The sequence below is a fragment of the Passer domesticus genome, chromosome 5 (genome assembly GCF_036417665.1).
Source record: "Passer domesticus isolate bPasDom1 chromosome 5, bPasDom1.hap1, whole genome shotgun sequence".
In the NCBI taxonomy this organism is placed as follows: domain Eukaryota; kingdom Metazoa; phylum Chordata; class Aves; order Passeriformes; family Passeridae; genus Passer; species Passer domesticus.
In genome coordinates this window covers 10,402,285-10,424,772 of record NC_087478.1, presented here as the reverse complement: position 1 = coordinate 10,424,772, position 22,488 = coordinate 10,402,285, and the positions used below count along the sequence as shown (strand labels likewise).

Sequence of the window (22,488 nt, the reverse complement as noted above, 5' to 3'; positions counted from 1 at the left end):
TAAGTGTCATGTTCTCAGCCGCAGAGCTTACATGAACTCTCCACCACACTGGATAATGCAAATTTCCCCTCACCCAGTGCCCTTCCTGCCTGATAAATCTCCATGCCTATGAATAGCTAAAGTATTTCACAGGAGCAGCCACAGAAAGATAAATCAATTTTAACACTAGCAAGGATTCCAAAGAAAGAAATACACTCAACAAGGCAGAAATTCACACCTCAATCTTCTGTTTAGCAGCACTGCATGCTCACCCCTGAGTTTACCCCACCATCCTTCCAGCAGTGCCCTGGCAGCCAGGAGTGCCACCCGTGTCCTGGGGGCACCAGGCACAGCAGCACCAGCTGGGCAAGGGAGGGGATTGTCCTGCTCTGCTCTGAACTGGGGCGGCCTCAGCTCGAGTGCTGGGGACAGCTTTGGGCCCCACAATATAAAAAAGACATTAAACTATTAGAGAGTGCCTAAAGATGGTGAAGGGCCTTGAGGAGAAGCCATGTGAGGAGTGGCTGAGGTCACTTGGTCTGTTCAGCCTGGAGGAGACTGAGGGGAGACCTCACTCAGTTACAACTTCCTCACGAGGGGAAGAGGAGGGGCAGGCACTGATCTCTGCTCTGTGGTGACAGTGACAGGACCTGAGGGAGTGGCCTGAGGTTGTGTTGGGGGAGGTTCAGGTTCAGTGTTAGGAAAAGGTTCTTCCCCCAGAGGGTGGCTGGCACTGGAACAGCTCCCCAGGGCAGTGGTCACAGCGCCAGCCTGACAGAGTGCAAGGAGCTTTTGGACAATGCTCTGGGGCACATGGGGTGACTCCTGGGAATGGTGCTGTGCATGGCCAGGAGTTGGACTCAACAATCTTGGTGAGTCCCTTCCAACTCAGCTTATTCTGTGATTCAGTGGGATTTCTTTCAGCTCTCCTTTTATCCTAACCTAGTAAAATCAGTTTAACTCTTTGTTTTTCCCTTGCTCTAGTATAACCCTGTCATATAAAAATCTGTATCTTGCAACATAAAGTTTTACTTAGGGAAGAGTGTGCAGAAATATTCACCAATTTTTTGCAATTACAATTTTTAAAGTCAATATTTCTCTACAGAGCGCCTTTAAAAATCATTTTGCATTTTCCAGTCTTGCTGACTTGCTGAGTTTTCCAGCCTGAGATCTGATGAATCAATACTGCATTATTATTACTAGCACCTACAAAAATATAATTAGAATGCTAAATATTATTTCAATGCTTTGAAAATCTCATATCCGTTTCAGTCAGCTGCCAGCTCATGAGAAGGAGGTGGTGACTTATCGAGAGAGCAGAAAGGGCAGCAAATTTCCTAGAGTAGCTTGGAATGATTCACAGGAGAGCAATAGTGGAAATTGCAGGGCTCACAAATGATGATCAATAGACAATCTTGAGAGTGAAGTTCTTTGTGCAGCCACGAGATATCTATATGAGCTATGGGAGTGCTCTGTGTGAAGCCATGAAGCAGAGTGTGAAGCCTGGGTCATGGGCTGGAAGTGATGTGAGGCCCGTTGTGCAGTCCTGTGGACACACTGTACCAGAAAGCAGCATGGATGGGCTGTGTAAAGCTTGCTGTGTTCATAAATTAGTTTGGAGAATCTGGACAGGTAGGCTGGATTTGAGGCATCCAAAGAAAGCATGCTGATGGCCCTGTGTCTTTTGCAGCTGTATCTGGCTAGCCTGCAGAAACTGAAGTCCCAAAGATACTAAAAAAAATTGTTGGAAGATTTTGCAAGGGCTACAGACCTATTTCCTCAGCCATTTGTCCCTCTTTAATGTTTGAATGCCTATAAAAATGATGTCAGTTAGCAGTAATTTGAGTCTCACTGCAGTCTGTCAGTCCCTGCAGCCAATAGATGGGAAGCAGTGTTTGCTTTGGATATCACCAGTTCCACTCATAGGAAACAGTGTGAGCTGTAGTGAGTTTAAATTCCCCCACTGTTTCCACATGCCTGAAGATGAGTGGGATGGTGGCCTCCTTTCCACAGTGCTGGAAAGGAGATAATAATCCTTCTTCCTCTGGCCAAATGTAAACTGACACTGCTTGAAAAGCCTCCCCTCTAGCATGAAACATCCCTCAGTGCACTAAATTAAGAGCCTGGCCCTAAACAGACAGTGCTGACCTTTAAATGCTCTCATACTGTCCTGCTTTTAAGAAATATTACTCTTCCCCTTTCTCTACTCTTTTTTTCCCTAATCTTTATGGTTTCTTTCTCCCTAAGCAGCTTTTTACAGGTACACCGAGGTACTGAGTGCTACTGTCTGCTCCAGATGCAGCTTCTCTGAGTCAGGCAGAGGAGCTTCAGGCAAAGGTTCAGCCTCCTAATAAAGCAAGTATATTCTAAGATAAGTTTTGCATTATAAATTGTGGATTTTCTCTTTTCCAAAGTTGATGGTTAATACAGAAATTTTGTGGGGTTTTTTTCCAGCTAACTTTGGAGAGAAAATGCTGGGGAGTTTTGGGTTTGGCTCTGAAGCCTGATTCTTCCTAATCCTACACCACAGGTCCTTGAATATGTTGTCAGGCTTAAATATTAATTTCAGATAGCAGCAAACTGTGTCAGGGCCTCATGTGGATCCCTGAGTGTGGGACTATCTGACTTGGCAGACTTTACAGAGAGGGCAGAAGTTCCCTAATCACTGAGAGCAGACCAGCACAGTGGATCACAGCTGCCTTGCAGACAGCTGGCTGAAGGATAGAAATTTTTTGTAGAAGTCATATATAAATGCTGCAAGGACAGAGTTGGGCCAAAAAATATTTACCATTTATTAAGTTGAAGGACATTTACATACCAGAATAAACAACTAGAGACTCAAAGTGAGCCTGGAAGGTTTGGGAAACATCAAGAAAGGGAAGGCTGAGCACCTGCTTATTTCCATTGCAGCCTTGTGTAGGGCAGCAAGAGTTCATGTCAGGGCAATAAGGAGACAGCAAGAGCAGGTTTCACATGACAGCACACTCAAAGAAGGCATTTTTGTGCATGTTTTGTTTATGGCAACACTGAAGGGATACAATGATTTAACTCTGCACTACAGATATTTTCTAAATTACTACCTAATTTGAAGCAGCATCCCTAGAAAAGAAGGGACACTCTGGGTCATGAACAATGCTTCACGTGATCCCCTGCTTGCTGCAGTTTTAAAAGGCCTAGTCTTTCAAATGCTTGCTATGATTGAAATATTTTTATATGGGGCAAAATCGTAGGGTTGGCTTATGTGTTTTCATAAGTTCAGATTCCTGCTCTGTCAGCCTGGCAAAAGTCCCTTTAATGAACTCCGGACATCACATCTACACAAGTTTTTTGCTCTGGATGGGTAGAAGACAAGCAGAACATTTCCAGGGCTCCTCCAAAACTGCCATTTCTATAGGGTGCAATTGTTATTTTAATAGGCATCCTACCAAGACATTCTCTCAAAACAAACCTTTGACTTCTTTTAACAAATAGGCTTCTGTCAAACACTAATCAAGGCACCTTTGTGAGCTGAGCTGGTGACTGGTATTAGTAACTAGACACTTCTGACTGCATCTTAGTGCTTTGTTCCTCACAGGATCTTTTCCCAAGCTGTAAAATGTGATGCCAGATTTAGTTTCTAAAGCCAGAATAACACTAATAGACAGTAAATGGGTGTGAGCTGTCACATACAGCAGCATCACAGAGTTAGTGCTATGTCTCAATTAGCAGCAGACTGAAAATCAGTGGGAGCAGACAGTATTCTTTCTGGTTTCTGTTGCAGTTCTTGAGCTGTAGAAAAACTAAAAAAAAAAAAAAAAAAAAAGGAGTGCATGTTTACTGGTGAAGAGAGAAGCCTGTGACTGCAGTGGGGCCATGAGCAGTACCCCTGACCTGACTGCTTGGCATTTCTGGATACTTGCATGGATCCCTTTATCCCCACACACAAAGCTGAACACAAACATGCAGATAACACAAAGGTTAAAACATGCCTGTTTTCAAATGGGAAAAACCAGTGCAATTGCTGCTGGACAACAAATGTTAGGTAAAGTAAATGTAGGCAAAGTAAAACTTCTGGATATTCCTAAAAATTAACTGATGTTGCAGCTTCTGCTGCTCCTGTTTTGTATGTGTAGGCATATGTCAGTCCCAACTCTTGTAGAAATCATCTGAAGTTATACTACTGATTTCTGGGGGACAAAATTACATTCTCTGAGTTGTGAACTGTTTTCCAAAGTACACAATGAGCTCATTTGCCTGCTGAGATGAAGCAACCGCTACCAGAGATTACAGGGAAAGTGAAATTACATCAACAGTTTGCCAGTTCACCACTGTACAATGCACACCTTCCAGGAGGGATGCTCTAACTCATGAAGAACTGTTCCTTTAATGCACCTGAAACACATTTTCATACAGTTTACACAGACAGATTGCTACACTTAACAATGACATAACCTGATCTATAACTGAAATGTGTTATGTAATTTTAATACTGGTACAGGACTTGAAATCAGTAAAACCATCAGGTGCTAAGAAAATATGTACCTCATCTCAGAACAATATTTAAATATACTTCTATTGAGTCAGGGTTCATGGTTATCTTTTAAACATTTCAATATTTAATTACTTTTAATCACAGTCTCCATAGTTCAAAAACTCCTATCAGCCACACAGCATTTCTGTTGACTAAGTCCAGCTATGTCAGATAGGGAATTAACAGTCATTCTGTGTAATACATTTCACAGTTTCTAAACTTCCCTTTTATTCTCTGAAGCAAGCCATGGACAAAAGTGCATTTCCTTAGAGAGGCACATGCATGCCACTGGCAAAGCTGATAAAAGGGCCTCTAACAGTTGAAAAGTTCACTCACGTCATCCAAAAACAAAAGCTGAATGGCTGAAGTTAATAATAGTGAAAACAAAGCTAATTCTACAAAATATATTTTATTATTATTTGTTTATTTGACCCTTATCTGAGACATTGAGGCTGTATATTCATGAGAATGAAAGGCAATGATTTAAATAGGCAGTTGCTATGTATTGCCTATACTCATGTATCCTCTTAGGCACTTTTAAATGCATTGATACACCCCAAGAAAAGCAGAGTAAGCATCAGTGAACATCTTTCTTATCAGACATCCATGCAATATGACCTGAAAATGGAGAGAAGCAATCATATTAATAGAAAAAAGATTCATGGACCAGTGATCTGTGGTTAAGTGGAACATTCACTCCCAAGCCTGGGTTTGTCCTTGCTTAACTCAGTTCTAATTAAGCACACTAGAAATAACTGCTCAAAATATTCTTAAACTTATCCACTTTACAGCTTTGTGTAAGAACTGATAACAACACCAAGTCAAAAACAGCATACTTGCAGGTTTTTGGGGCCAAACTGAGAGCTAAACAGACCTCACACAGAAAAATTCCTTTAGCATAGCAGGCTTCATTCCCAAACTCAAAACATCAAAGGAAAGATGCCCAGAGCCTTTGCTATATCCTTTATACAATGCCTTTGAAGCACCTGTGTTTACATGACCACTGTAAATATATAGTGCACTGGTGGAATCAGGAACATGCCATTTGTGTCTGCTGGATATATGCTGTCCCTGAGGCTGGGAGGGAGATGCAAAACCATCCACAGTGGCTTTCACAGCAGCTTTCCTTTCCCAGCTCAGGCCCACAGGCATCCCCCAGTGCAGCACTGAGCCTGACCTGGCTGGGGGTGGACCCCACGTTGGTCCCTTCCCCTGTGCTGCTGTATGGAGCCCCATGGGACCCTGCTCTGGATCCTGCTTCAAAGCTACATCCATCCCACTCCCAGGGGCTCCCTGCAGGCTGTGCCACGGTGGGTACATGCAGATGTACCCAGCTATCAGCACAGGTATCAGCCAGTGCTGTTCCACAAGTCTGGCTCTTGACCGGCCCTGAAAAATTTTCTGGACTCATTCCACATTGCAGCTATGGCAAATCTTGCTAGGCACAATTTGGCTCCGTAAAGAAGTATCTCAGTGTCTCCCTTGCTGTTGAAATTTGACCATATGTACAAATTTAAGAACTGGCAGGAAATATAATTTTCCAACTACTTTAATGTGACATATAAATGATCTTTGCTGATTTTTTTTAGCAGATACCAATATCATTATGATGTTACTTCAGTTAAAAGTCCATCTGGGACATATACATACCTCCACTTGCTGTCCTAAATACCTATGTTTTATTGCTCTTTGGAAAAACTAAATTACATTTTAGAGGAAAATGAACTGGTTACATTTCCCCCAATTTTCTTTGTAACTCTCTCATTGTATTATCACCTGTTTTTACAACCTGTTCATGTCAGCTTGCACAGCATGAAGAAAGCAAATGATTCCTGCCAATAAAATATGCCAGCTTATCTGGTGTAGTCCTAAATCTTTCTAAGTTTTGAGAAAAGTTCATCTTTCAGTTCATAAAGAAAAAGAACATTTTTCTCATATAAGAGGCCCAAAGTATACTCTTTTCTTAGTGTGACAAATTGGAAAACTACTACTGTCTCACTGTTTTTTGTTGGTGTCTATATTCTTAGGCAACTGAAACATAACTTTATACCTTTTCCCTTGATAAGGTGTAGTTACATTACCAACACCCCAATAATCACACAGTAATGGAGCATGAAGAAACATAAAAAGAAACATCAGATTGGAGATTTTTGGGTTTAAAGAGATTTTAAAGTTATTAACAGTAGGACTTCACATTTTTATCTTTCAATTTAAATTGAGTAAAACAACCCCAAACATGTAAACATCACTTCATAAACACAATTTTCCTTCTATTACTGATATACAGACAAAAAGGAATGTCCAATGACTTTCCCCAAGGTCAGAAAACAAGTTAATTGGGGTCAAGGAAAGTGTTCTAGAGAATTCTGATCCACTAATTCAGCATGTGGTTTGAACTCGTCAGACAGTTTGAAAAGCAATCAGTGCATTTGAGATGCTGGATTTGCTTGTTTTGATTTAAATTTTTGAGGCAGTATCTTGAAAGAAGAAAGACTCTGCAAGGGAATGAACACCTTGGTACAATGCTTTGCAGACATATGTTAGGTAATTCCTCACTTTGAATATGAATTCAGATACATCAATTAGCTTTAAGTTATCTTCTGAGTATTTTCAACACGTCGAGTTTAGGCATAATTGGATTTTTTACCCCTGAAACACTTAATCGAGTCTAAATCAAAGAAAAAATTCGCTTTCATAAGAATTCCGCATTATACAAAGAAAATACTTCTTTATTTGCAAAAGATCTGCCAGCTTTATTAAGTTTCCTTCATTTAGAGACTCACTTGTTTTTCCTTTTATCCAATTAATGCATTAAATCACTTTGATGTGTTGCTTTTTAAATACGCAGTATCTGCAGTTATAAAAAAGTACTAGACACATCAGCAGCATTCATTTTCCCAAACTGAGACAACACCATGCTCATCTCAAATACAGAGATGATTTTAAGGTGACTTGATTATTCCCCCAGTGTTTAAACAAACCTTTCATCAGTTTTAAAGCTACACAGCTGAAGTGTTTTCTTCCCTATAGAGCAAGGATTTCAGTCATCAAGTTAGCATGAGTCAAAGAGATCCTGAGGAAAAATCAATGGAAAGCAAGTCTCGTAAGACGAGTGTATTTGAGAAGTGTAATCCTTTTCTTCCATCTTACACATTTTCCAATACCTTCTAACGCAGAAGAAGCTAACATATGTGAAATCTGAGAGTAATTTTGTTATAAGTAACCTGTCTTCTCTCTCCCCTTGCACACCCAGAAGTGGATATATATGGAACTTGTTATGCATCTGATACAAGTGCCAACATTCTCAGGGAAGATATAAACAAAAATCAGATGTCAAAACAGTATTCAGCAACAAGCCCTTAAAAATGAGTTTATCAGTATTTATGTAAGGTAGACATTAAATATTGCTTATAAGGTTATATAATTATTTTTATTGATAATGAAAACCCGGTCACTTTGGAAAAATGCATAATCACATCTCTAGTTTTAAGCATGTTGCATAGGTTATCAAGCTCTGTATTTCATTGTCAAGAGATCAAAAGCAATAGGGACTTAGCTATGAATATGGACTAGACCACTGTTAAAAAGAAATTCAGAACTCATTGGAATCCCAGCCCAATCTCCAGTTGTCTTTGCTACTAGGAAGCCAAGTCACAGCTTATTCTGCTCAACAGAGCTCAGCCAAGTCACATCTGTCAAGGATACAATGAAAGGACTTGTCTCAAGTACCCAGTTTTGCCACAAGCATTAATATCTCTGTGTGTATCGGTGTATTTGAGATTAATAATAATAATAATTCCCAGATTCAGGAGAGTACATTTTGCAGAGCATAAACCATTTGTATGGAAAGTTGGTAAGTTTTATTGCTATACAGAATCTATGTGAAGACATGCTAAATCAGATTTTTACTGATATAACTACACAGGACACGCACACACAGATTCCACAACCCATCTCTACCAAAAGCTGTTTATAAAAACTCCAAAATCGGATGCAGTGCTCAACCATGTGTTTGTCACCTATTGGGAGCTGCTATTCAGTGGAGGAGGTTCAGCTCAGAGGAACTGTTGCATGTCATTGCCATGGCAATGTGGATGTGGCTTCCAGGATGACGCAATCTGATTGTCCAACTGCTCTGCAAACTCCTGCTCTGCCTGGAACTAAAAGCCATGCTGAGAAGGATTAGTACTTTCATTTCTTCAACTGCATGGCTGAAGAAATGAAATGGGAAAAGCTGGGACAGCCTTAATTCTTCATGAGAGGCTTTAGCCTTAAGTAAAACCTCTGGCTAAGGTTATATGAAAGGTTCAAGAAGGAATATTGGATGTTTCACAATGAATTGAAAACAATGTATCTCTAGAGTCATAACATTTCTGTCGCAGACTATGGTTAAGTCTTTAAGGAAAACAAAGAAAAGGTTTATATGAAAACCGGCATTTTTTCTAGGCTAATAAAATGTATTTTGAGTCTTTTTCTGTCTTTCTGAGATATGCTTCCATCTTTTGTAAGCTTTTTTGTGCATTCTGTACTCAATGTATTTGAAAAATAAACTTGCTTTATGAGTGACTCTCAGCTTGTGTCAGCACTTTCACAGTGTAAACACAGGAAGTTTTATATAATGTAGATTATGTTTAAAGTAAAAGTGTCTTTCTCAAACTCCCAAGTATGCCTTTTTTTTTTCTCATTAACTATATGAATCTTAATGAGATCATAATCCCAGTGTAAAACAGCAATAATAATGAGCTCAGCCACCCCAGTTCCGTCTGTTTCTTCCACTCTCTCTTTGGACTGAGCTGTGTTTCAATTGACACAGTCATATACCAAAATATACTGCCCCAGTAAGGGCTTGGGAATCACATGAAGATAGCACAGTGTAAAGTGCTGGCCACTGAATCCTTTCCTTGTATTTCCAAATTACTGAGTTAATCATTGGAGGTTTTTCCTGATTTCAGCCTGTTTAGAAATGCCTGTCAACAGAAGGAGCAATTTCTAATCATCTCTCCAGTTGCTTAACAACTTTTACAGATTTTGTTCTCACAACATTTCCTTTTCAGATTTGGTTTCTGTACTAACCCATCACCAGGTTAATGTGAAAAAAATAATAATATTCTTCTTTTAGCAATTACACAGCTTCTTACTATGTCAATCCCTTTGTTATTTTCTAAACTAATGCACAATTTTTTCCTTTATTACTTCTCCATTTACCTCAAGCTGTTTCATAGGTCCTAACACCTTTCTTGGAGTGACTTTATACCTCTTTGATTTCTGTTAGTTTTGAATCAGCACTCATAAATGCGGGTGTACAATCCTTAGACTGTTATTTTTTGGTTTCTTGTCATTTCATCACATTTGTTTTCTGTTGTATTAGTTTTCTGTGGCGTGCCAGAACCAACAAGTTCCCTCCTGGGACATCAGCATTGGTCAGTAAGCTACATGAAACAAAAAGCATGGTTCACACTCCTCCTACTTCATGTTACACATGTGAAGTTTTTTAAACTTCTTCATAATTTCCATGTCTAATGTCAGCTACAGAAATCTCCCAGTAATGTTTTGTGCCTGTTTATCAAAATAGCAGCTTTCCAGGGCTTATCAAGCTATGCTCTGTACTGAAATTCTTATATGAAAATGTATTTGTCATTAAGAATTCACTGGTTATGGTGGTACTTCTTCTATTTGTCAGTCATCTCTTTACAGGTCATGCGACATTTCTCACAGAAAAAAAAAAAAAAAAAAACACCAACAAAAAAAAACCAAAAAAAAAACCAAAAAAACCAAAAACCACAAAAAAAACCCCCAACAAAAAGCAATGTTTCAGGAATCTAAGTATATCTTCACCAACCAAATGGGAAACAAATGAATTTTCACTTTGATTGACTTATTGCTTGCCTTATTGCAGTGGCCAATAAAAGTTTGTCATCTGCTTTTATGTACAAATTCTCGGTCACTCTACTCCATCATGAAAGGCTAGAGCGCCCAGCCATCCATAATGGCCATTTCTTACCTCTGTTGTGCCTGACTTCAGCCTGCTCACCCCTCTGTCAGCCTCCTCCTGTCACTTGTAAAGCAGAATCTCAAAGCATTCTGGAATGCAGCTTTTTCTCAAGTGACATCTCAGGGTTGAGAGACACTTGTGAGTATAGCTAAAAGTTACCACTTCACTACAGGGTTCAGTCTCTAATTTCTCTGCAGGAGATGCTGCCTGCAAACCGACAAGTGGTTTGAATCCTTCTTGACAGAAGGGTCTGGAAATGTAACAGCCCAGAGCCACAGCAGCTCATCATGGCCAAAGTAACACTAAAGAGCTAGATAAATATTCAAGAAACAAAAGCTACCTCACCTGCACAGTATAGTTTGTTTATGTAATAGGATTTATGTCACAAACTGCTGTTTTAAGAGCAGGAAATACTATTTTTTTTTGCCACAGGATTGTGTTAGCACAGTGCCTTAACTGCTGTTTACAAACCCAGGTTTTGTTTTTTGCCTGTCTAGATCTTTAGCTAAGCAAGTCCCATACTGATGTAAAACATGCTTTTGCAATTATGTCTCTCTTTTTTAACTTTTTTTAATTTTATTAGATGAAATAAACCCTGGAAATTACCAAGTTGCTTCCTATCTTGTCAACTCCAGGAGGAGATCAAAGGAAGACTATTAATATAAAGAGTTGGGTGCTCTATAGACAAAAACTGTTTCTTCACTGCTGTTTTCCAATATTCAAAAGTTTATTCTAGTGGTCTTACAGAATATTGATTTCAATTGTCAGCTACAGATTTTTTGAAATCCCTACAACACAACAGTGTAGAAGAAATGACTTGTATTAATTTTCTAAGAAAGTCCTTTATTGAAAGTCTGGACGAAGCAAGGTCACAGGAAGATGAATGATTTAAGATAATGTTGAAATGTTGAAGCACAAAAAAATAAAATAAATAAATGTGATGTGATTAAAGGAGTGTGACATTTCTACTTAACAGTTAAAATCATGTAAGGCTTACTAAGAATACAGCAAAAATCACAGTAAAGGGAGTACACCTAGTGAAGTGTCAGACATCCAGAACTGCGATTGCAACAACTACAGTAATCCTGTTTATACATGAAGGTTGTTTCACTGATCCATCATTACCACAGACAGAACCAGGAGTTCAGAAGAAGATTTGGCATGATGGAAGTCCCACCATCACACATTTTTAACAGATTAATGAGCTCCTCTTTTGTGTAGTACACACCTTGATTCAAGCACCAAGGACAAAGCTTGTTTGTGTTACTTGATTTGTGTTATTAGATTTATTTGACACAAACTGGGAGTGCACTGTGGCAACAAAAGTTAAACCAATCTCTATTGTGAAGAGAATTTTAAAATAAATTTATTTTAAAGCATAAATTAGAAATTATTCTCCCTTGTATTGACTGACATATCTAAAAATCACCCATTACTTAATATTATGACTATGACTTTCAAATAACAAATACAAAGGAGAAAAATTCAGTAGAAAAAAAGTATGATCACAATGCAGCTAGACAGGTGGAAGGGTATAAAACAGCAAATCTGGCTGCTGGATGAGAGATTATTCTGCAAAATGTCTGTATTTGGGTCAGTGAAGGTGATATGCCTAGTTAATTGGTGAATAGAGCACAGCACTGAAATCAATAAAAACCATTGATAACTGATGAGAATGTAGTTGGTGCTCCACACATTGAGTACAGAAAAACTGATTTGCTTATCCAGGAGATTTTATGATACATGATTATAGGGGGACTGAATTCAATGGCTCAGATGTCTCTTCGAGTTCCACACTTTTGAAAAAATGGTGCAAGTACTTTAATTAAAAAGAAAATATGCAGTCTCTGATACAGTGTTATAACTATACTGATTTCAATAGCTGGTCACCATTTTGCTTCTCATTACCAGGGAATTGTCAAATCATTTAATTTGTATGCAGAAAGGCTTCAGGTTTGGTCGTTCCTATGCAAAAAATCAGTGGAAAACTATAATCTTCTATATGAACCTCTTAGTGTCTCCCTGTTGTGGATAAATGGATGAATAAGTTCTTTGAAATGCTTTAATACTGCATGGTTTACACTTCTAAAAAATAACCTTTGTAAAACAGGCTTTTATGTTAAGAATTCTGAAATCCTAGAACAGTAGAACACAGTTGTACAGCTACAGAACATGTCAAATGTAGAAGTGCACGTTCACAACCCCTTTAAGATGGGCACTGAATTTCTGTTTACAAATGTCTATAAATGATACTGATCAAGATCTGTAGTACCTATTGCATCAGAGGCAATCACTAATAAGTTAATAGTCGTCTTAGTGAGGAGAAAAAGGAATTATTTGTGGAAGAGTAGTAAAGAGGACTAAAATACAGCATGATATCAATGTAAAAAAAAAAAATAAATTATGAGAGGATTAGGACTAATGGTCCTAGAAAAGAACTCTTTTGATTATTTCCTGGAATATCCTCTCAGTTTGACACTACCACCTGGAATGCAGAATAGAGTGTCTAAGCAAATGAAATTATTCATCTCTCTTGTGCATATTCAGTCTTCGCCTCTTGCCACTTTAATATAAATTGCAACACTGACTCTTCATTAACCACCATCTACGGCTCTTCTCTGAAAAACCCAGCCCTTTTGTCATTATTGCAAACTGACAAATCTTGGACCACCCTGAAATTTAATGCATCTGTAACTGTGAAAACAGAAATACTGATAGCAACATTTCCGAGACAACTAGCTCTCCATGTTTTTATTACGCATTCCCATGTTTTGGGAAACACTCCAGAGCATAGAATTTAAACTTAAATAATAAGTATGAGTTTTAGTTGAAAGTAAGTTTTCTACAGTGTAACAGAAGGTTTAAAACATAATTATTTAACTTAATTTAGTATAATTGTAAAATGAAAGTGATACTTAATTCTAATCCTCCAGATGAAAGTAAGTACCAGCACTATATCAGAAGAACTTTACTGTGACAGCTATTTAGAAGGAATCCATCCCCCTGCTTGCAAGGAAAGGGTGAACTTCCTCTATTCCACTGCTAGGAAAATACCACTGATTTTGAGCAAGTAATTGCAGATTTACACCACAGTCCCTCAGATCAGAGTATGGTTTGTAATAAAGCTTCAATATGTTTCAGGAGTGAAGACACTTCTTCAAAGACTTTAAGATAAAGCACGTTTTAGACTTTTATTTAACCAGACTTCATTCAGGCTGAGCTTCAAGAACCTGAGTGTGAAAGTGCTAGAAGGTGACTTTCTGTCAGAAACCACAATTTTCTCTTGCTCTCATATAATATTACCCCACAAAGCACCCAGGATTTCGCACTGTTCTTACAGTGCTTCCTCTCAGCCTTTTGTCATGAGTAGAGATGCTGTGTAGTGGCCACAATGACTGGGTTTCTTCCTCTTCACCCTTCCACCCTCTTCTTCCTCAACAGCCTGTGGTTCACCAGGATGCTAAAAACCTGCACAAGACTTTTTGCCCTGGTGAAAGCTCTGACATCAACCCCTCCCCAAACTGCAGTTGTGGAGAGGAGCCTGGTACAGTACACCAGACACCAGGTCCTTCTAGAAGGAGGAAATTGTGATGGTGGGATATGGGTGTTTTAGATCAAGAGGAGAGTGGCATGAGCATGAGGAACAAGGAGAAGAAAACTTTATCACTGGTTTAACGCTCCTTGGACACAATCCAGCTCACAATTCTTTTTCTTTTCAAAGATATTTTTCTCCTTACTCCTCAGGTTCCATAAGGCAAAACCATCCATTTCTGTTAAGCAGCATGGTGTGTCAGTTTTCTGGCATTTGAGTTAAACAGTAACCATAAAGAACACTTATGAGAGACAATATCTGTTCTTGATGTCAAGTCTTTCCAGAATGGGGAACTGCTTTTAAATAACTTCTTTGAAGAATAAAATAGAATACTTTCCTGATAATTGTTTTATTTCCATGGAGAAGTGAAGGAAAAGTTGTTAGGTTTATATTCTTTACCATGACAGCTATGCATGGATATGCACAACGATTCCTGTTTCTGCCATCATTCATTTTATTTTTTTTTCTTTCTCCTTTCTCTTAATTTTGTTTTTCGTTGCTTTCTCTGTTTCTCTATGAATCGTTTGCTTTCTTTCTTTTTTGGAGCTTTTTTCCAAGCCCTCTGCTCTCAGCTCCTCTCCATGCCCTGTCTTCCTCTGTGCCACTCATTCAGCTTGTTAAACACTCTCCCACTGACTTCTTGGTGCAGAGATAGTTGGTTACAAACCTTTGTAGCAATGGCCAAAACCTTTGACAATGGCCAGTTCTCTCTGTCAGTGTAAGATGTTCACACCAAAGCTCAAGAATAGCCATTTTCAGAGAGAGGGTCAGTAATTTTAAGGGCAAACAGAGGCTGTCTCACAGACAACTGTACTGCATTCAAAGACAGAAATGATTTGTGCATCAACATCTATCTATTTCAATCTCATGTCCCCTCACACCTTTGGGGAAAGGTGGAAGAACCCTAAAAAGGATGAACAAATAGGTAAAACAAATTCATATGCAATGTGATAAAATGAACCGGCATTTCAAAGGCGTGCCTGCAAAAAAATAAGGGGGAAAATATTCCCACCCAGAGAAGCGGTGGTTTGATGGAGAATACTATGATCCCAGAAGAGGAGGCACATTCTATGTCCAACACTTTCCTAGATTTTTTTTAATAGCAATTTCCTAAAAAAAGACTTTATTCTGTTTCCTTTTATTTTCTTCTTTTTTTTTCTTTTTGGATTACTGTACTTTGCCTTTGCCAGGCATGACTCATACGCAAAGAAATGCCTTTATCATAAATGAAACACATTCTCAGATTTACATGCTGACTTAACCAAAACTCAAGGCTTTTGACTTTTAAAGTTTTAAGGTATTTCTAATGATGGCAGGAAGGTCTGATGTGCTTGAAGATATAAGGCTCATCACCAAGGCAGCAGTAAGCTCAGTGAAGGCATAACAAACCAATTTTCCTCCATGACTGGGTCACCCTGTACTGAGGTGTAAAGGTCTACTTACATACACACCACTGAGCATGTATCCATGGGACCAACGCTGGAAATGACATTTCTTCTGCATTGTGTGGCCACATAAATATCAATTTGTGCTTTAGAACAAGAATGTCATATCATTTGGAAAAAATCCTAGTAACCTGGTGAGTTATATTGGAAACTGGGAGGCATAAAAGAAAAGTATTACCCGACATGGCCTGGTGCTGGAACTCTTTCCCAGTGTGAAAAGCAGGATTCTGGGCCAAATACCCTGCTGTTACTCCAGCTGGGGAAGCAAATTCCACATCAAACATTTAAGATATTTTGCCAGTAATTTTTATATTTGCTGTTGAGGTGGAATCTGGACTGTCTATCACATATTCTTATTACAGTGGATAATTCACATACTCTAAGCTTTGTACACAGAAGTGACTGAAAATCAAAGAATACAATAAATAAAATAATGCTTGGTAGGAGGTAAGAGTATGTCCTCTACTTTCAAGAGTTACCACACCTGATGTGGGCCGAGAACCGCAAACTGAGGAGATCAGTGCTTCTTAAAAGCCATGGCCATTACCCTGAAAGACTGGGGCATGTGGGACATTCCTATTAAAATGAAAGTGGGAAGAAGAAATGAGCAGGACAAGAAAATATTCAAGAGCTGGCCAGAGTACAGTGTGCCTCTGCCAGTGACAGTTAGCACCTTATCTCCAGGAGGTAGAGAGCAACAAAAACTTTCTCCTTGCTTTTCCCAGGGCAGGTGTAGGCTACACATCTTTTTCCATGCTGTGGCTATAGCCAAGAGCTGTGGCAAAAGATGCACATTAGTATCAAGCACTGTAATGCTGAACTAGCAGATAATACCAAAGCACCTACATTTTCTTGTGCTCTCTCTCCTTTTATTTCTTTCCTGCTTGTTATCATAACTATGCCATGGAGAGTTTTCTTTGAAGCATTCTTCGAAACACAATAGACAGCATACATTATTTATCCTAATGGAATAGTGTGCAAGGCACCCCCCATATCTCACTTCTCTCTGAATAACTTCAGGAGAGAACAGAGCAAGATAAAAACAGCCTGCATTTTTTAGTGAGAAAGTAATGAAACCTCACAGAAGGCAATCCTCATGTGGATGAGGCTGCAAAAGTAGGAGCAGCAGGAGATAGAAAACCCAACTTTGTTTTCTCTTCTGCTATTGAGTCATTGGGGGAGTCAGGTGCAGGTACTTACAGACTGACCCATATACAAATCCAAGAGCAATATAATTGAGACTTGGGAAGGGCCTTGAGAACCTGGATATCTCAACAAAGTTACTTCTGTTTAAAAATGATTGTGTACTTTCTCTGTCTCAGCCTTCCAATTTATTTTCACACTTACAAGACAGTGAACCCCCATGAATTTTTTTATAAAATTAACTACACAAATGTAAACTACTACTTGTAGGAGAGAACTGTCAACACTGGGAATTTGACTTCTTTACATATCAGCAATAAGGTATTTTTATAGAGGTTCCACCATTTAAGGGGCAGAGAGCATTTACTAGCGTAAAGGAACAGTACTGTAAATGAACACTGCCATTATTCTGTTGGTATGAAAACAGCATCAAACATGCTTCCTCAGTTTAGTTTTGAATTCTGAGCAGAGCTCGTATTTCACACAGTAATAGTCAGTAACTTCCATGGACAGGGAACATAATTACAGTGTCCTAGCTCCAAATGGCTGAAGGTTGTAAAGGATAATATATAGCACCTGCTGAATCTGCAGAAGGAAAAAACCTAACGCAATAAAGAGCTCCCTACCGGCACACTCCTCCTTTTTCAGAAGGACTTTCCAATAGGCACAGGCAGGTGTTTTTTGATGGTTATGTCGCTGCAGTTGGTTCAACAACAGCATTTGACGGCTGCAATGACAGAATGGGAGCAGACTATCCCCTCAGTTTTTCCAGGTTTTAAAATCCAGCCATGCAAAAGCTAGGAAAGTTTGGAGTTACCCTTTGCTTTTGTGCAGCAAATTCCTCCTAGTGCTGTCCGAGGGATTGCTGCCACTCAACCCATAAGGATTTCTGGGGTGCAATGATACTCACATGTCCACAAACTGTTCACTTATGTTTTCTAGAACCTCTTTCTATTACAACATCTGAACAAGAAACACCAAAACTGCAGTCTCCTTCTGTCAGTCAGGAGCTGCAGAGCTCTGAAGATAGGCACACAGGCTTCCAGTCGCTCCAGTCAGTTATGTGATCAAACAGTGAACAATCCTTTATTCAGCCATCTGCAATTCTCCCCAGATGTTCTAGATTTATGGAATATTCCAGCAGCTGGTGTCATAATCAAGCTTTGCTTTTAGACATTCTTGATCGCAGCCACTGATAGAGAACCTTAATTAGTGACAAAAGCACTGTTCCTCACTCCTCTTTGGGTCATGTGCACTGTTAAAATCAAAATGCTGGATTGTATCTGACTGCATAGCATTACAGGATGATGACAAGTTACCTTCCAGAATTTCTTCAATATGGTAATTCTGAAGGTGAAAAATCCTCCAGTGAAAGGGAACTCTGCCCTGAAGGTCCTGTCCCTGCAGCAGCTCTGCTCACCAATGTTTCATTACAAATATTATCACCTCCTGGACTCATCATGGCTTCTGCCATCACAGAGATGAGTACAGTCACTCCAATAACTTTGGCCAACATCACGAGCAATCCTGCAGATTTAAGCCAGGACCTTGGGAGAGGAGACAGATGGAGAACAGGAGCATCACAGGAGTGCCAAGGCTTTGTGTTCCCATCAGAGCCCGGGTTTCTCAGCAGATGACCAAGTTACACTATCCATATACAATTAGTCTGCTTGAATCAATCCACACGCTAAGAGTTCCTAAATCTTCACAAACTTCCAGAAATCTTTAATTTTTGTTATCTAGGACAGACTTTTATAGCTTACATCATCTCTGTCATCAGAAAAGCACTCTAGTGGCAATAATTCTTCCCACTGTACTTCACTGCAATTTGTTTATTTGACTGGAAAGGAAAGGATAACTGAGAAAGAGAGCTTTTTATTGTGATGTGCTCTCTATTGCAATGCTTCCCACATCCATGCCCATTTGTATTCCATCACCTCTGGGTTATGAGCAATTCTGTCAATGGGGATGGTCATGGCTGTAAAGACTTAACTCCTAATACCTTCAGATTAAAGAATTTTTCCCAGGCAGTTTTTTTTTTTTGTTTTTGTTGTTGTTGTTGTTGTTGTTGTTGAAATTTTCATAAGGGATAACAGTTAGGGGGTTAAGAGGTTCAGTGATCACCCACTGTCAATCCTATTTGCTTGTTTTCTTGCCAGGAAAGTGATAAAATGTATTTAACCTGACCCCCTCTGCAAGATCAGATTTTCCCTACTAAATGTTCTCCTGTGTCATCTCTAGAGTGAAACTTGGCACCAATTTCAGCAGAGGCAGAACTGAGCTGTAAACCCCACTCTCCTTTAGTACCACTCCTATGAGCATACCGGTATTCAGGATACAGATTCAGATAATAAAATTGTCCCAAGAAAGCCACCAGCTTTCATTGCTCCCTTCAGCAGTTTAAACCACAGGAATATTGGTTAAATTCTTTATGGTATACATGGCTGATGTTGGGATGAAAAATAATTTCTTTTTTTTGTTGTAGGAAGGCTGATGAGATTGAGAGGATTGTGTTCTGTAGGCATCTGGATATCCACCTCTCTATAACCCAGTTCCCCAGCACCAAATACTCATTTCACCTGGACTAAAGAAAGACTTGGTGGCAGAAATTGCTTCTCACTGTTTCTGAGAAGTTCTGGGGCAGAAGAGAAAAGTCATAGACCGTTGGTAAGGTTAAATCAAAGAAAGTTTACATAACAAAGAAGTTTGTGGAGAGAGAAAGAAACATATGTGAGGAGAAATACAAAAAAATTAAAGGGTGACAGGAAATGTAATGTCAGGTTTGAAGCATCTTGCATGTTTCCAGGTAGGTTTTCTTTATTTAGTTGAAAAGTCAACCTAACCTTCAATGGTTAGAGAAAGAACATACCCAGCCAACTTTCAGTTTAAAGTTTTCAGCTAACTCTACTATTGATGTTTCATTTTCTACAAAATAGTGGGCAGTCTAGACATAGATATGCTCTGTACACAAACACCAAAGGTCACCAAAAGAACCATCCTCCTCTTTATCCCACAGCATAACATAGTCAGAAAACAGTTCCTACAGTGATCAGAGAGTTCTCTCCGAAACTTTGGTCTGGTGCTTTCATCAGACATGTGGGTCTGAGGTATGCTATATGCATGAGGAAGCAATGACAGACGAATGGAAATAGGAATAGCTGGGATCTTCTTACAGGGAAAAAAAAAAAAGTAAATTATGCTGACCATACTCTTTTCTTGGCCATGTGGGCTACAATCAGCTCTGTTACAGTGACATCATTTACAACAAACTTGATTTAAACTGGTTGCATTAGGGCAGCTGGGAATACTATATGTCTTTAATGTTCTTAAGCTTATTTTGCAGTGAGAGTTTCTGTATAGGCATTTGCTACTGAAATGGGAAATAGGTGGGCTGTTTGATGAGTCTGTCAGCTGGAACACTGGCAATTGCTACTTGGACTGCTTCAATGTAAATAGAATTTTCTCAGATTTCAATACTCTGGGTCTGAGTCTTTTTTCCTGTTAGTACATACTAATCTATCTAATTCTTGTTATTATTTACTTTCATCACAACCAGAAGACAATCCTGACTTTTATGTTTATCATATGTTTATCCATTCAGGATTCAGGATGTCATTCAGCTTTCAGAAAGTGATGGTGAGAAATTTTCCTAGTGCCACCATTTTATTTGTGTTTCCCCTCTCCCTTTACAGAGGTCCAGTGTGTCAGTGTTGCACCAGGAGAAAATGTGCATTTCCAAGCAAAGTCCCTGGACAGTTTTTATTTCGTAATGACAATAAAAGTCAAAAGTCATGCTAAATTTCTTAAATCAGATTTTCACTGTTAAATCCCACTTTAATGTTGTAGTTAATAATCACATAATCAATAGACAATGTCCCTAACTGGATTTAGGGTATTTCTTTAACTGTATTTCTTTAGGGTTAAATTTACTTATTTAATTTCTTCTGTAAAGTTTTCTGCCTGTAGTGATCTTCAATCCAGTTTTTCTTAATGTGTAAAGTTCTGAAATCTAATTTGTTCCAGTTCAGTATTGGTCTCCCATTTAATTCTGATTATGTACATACCCACCTGAAAATCAGTCTGGTTTGGTTTACCTTCCAAAACTGCAGCTGCATTCCAGTGCTTTGTAACTATGGTTAGTGTAAATAAGGCATCTGGAATCTTTTTGTCTTTTTAACTCTATTTATTTGAACATCTCTCATTGACATTTTTGCTTGTCTGATGGTTTGCAAGATGTTTGTGGTTTTTTTCACAGTCCCACTGTGCAATTGTGTCACTTTCCATGAAGCAAGTGTTTACTACTGTCAAATTATCTACCTGTACGGAAGGAGCAATGGGATCTGCACTCAGGGTTAAAGTTCCTTTTTTGCTCCTTTCTGGTGGTAGTGGAAGCATTTAGATCTATGAAAATTAATCTCAAAAGACTGTAATGAGTCTGGCAAATAACATTTGGGGGTTTTATAAGTACTGTACACAACATGCTTTCTAAGCACCAACAAAAATAGTAGGCACTATTAAGCAGTCACAAAAAACACTGGCCACATTTTCTGGAGAGGATCCATACTACTGACAACTTCTCACAGCTACCCTTCTGCCTCCTGCTTGCCCTACTTCTGTGCTGTGGAGCCCCCTTATCTGAGGGAACATTTAAAGAAGCAGTTTTCACTGGAGTGAAATTCCCAGTCGCCCCATGAATCCCCTGGCACAGATCCCTCTGGAGAAACACATTCCCCTTCCTCGCTCCGCTGCAATCACCCCACACATGGACAGACAGAGGCTGCTCCCAGCTCTGGGCTGCAGCTGCTGCTCAGGAAGGCTGGAGCAGAGCTGCAGAATCAGACTGAATGGCCATTCCATGCGGGGCTCTTTCCACCCAGCACACTTGGAGTACAATTAAAGGAGTGCCTCCCCTGCTCCTCCTCTCCCCTCGCTCTGGCAGCATCTGAATGTGAACTCCCTTGGATAAACAAATGCTTGTACCCATACATATACTTCTGGCCTTTAAGGACTTTATTCCAGTGCCTTTATGTTAGGATTTTCAGTTTTACCTGTCAGTTGCACTCACCACCGGCTGGCATTTCTTTTTCACCTGTATCATGGGCGTCACATTATTTAAGACACATGTTTTTCAACCCACTTACCTAATTCCAGTAGAACTGGCAGAAGCTGCTCTATTAGCAGGATTTATACAACACATTTTGCAACACACACTTTATAAAATTATTTCTTTTTTGTGACCAGTAGTATTGGCATGAGGTTCCGATTTCAGGTAAAACAACCACTGTCCACTCTAGCCCCTCAGCCAGTCAAACAGTCAAAGAAAGCAAAGCAAAACAAGCCAGTCAGACATTACCAGAGAGAATGGTGATTATAACAAACAATACAAGGGGAAAATGCATGGCTATTCAGAAACTGTCTTTTGGGGACTGAAGAAGAGATCTGGAGCCATTTTTCACTAGGTTCACGAGAAAATGTCAGCACACAGATGCTACTGTACTGTCAGATTGCATCTTAATTTGGCCAAAGGGGACCCAAGCAGTCACCCCTCACAGACATTTTTAAAGGCCCATTACAAATCTGATTTATTGGTTGCTAAGAGTCTTCCTGCTATAGTCTGCAGATTTTGCATGACATGGAGCTGAAATCCAGTTACAGATAAATGTCTGCTTCTCTGTATGATCTAAATCCATCTGAATTCAGTATTTCTTGGGCATCGGTCAAGCCTCCCCCGGTTTGCCCACCCCCTCTCCTCCTAATACCTTAAGGCAGTTTACTTCAGAATGAAGCAGAGCATTAACCTGTATAAAATTGCTAATTTTGTACAGTA

At 39.3% G+C, this 22,488-nt stretch overlaps 1 protein-coding gene across 11 annotated transcripts in view; it reads right to left on the bottom strand.

The window, feature by feature from the left end:
* MAGI2 (membrane associated guanylate kinase, WW and PDZ domain containing 2) overlaps positions 1-22,488 on the bottom strand; it is a 698,553-nt gene that overhangs the window by 355,542 nt on the left and 320,523 nt on the right. The window lies entirely within an intron of this gene.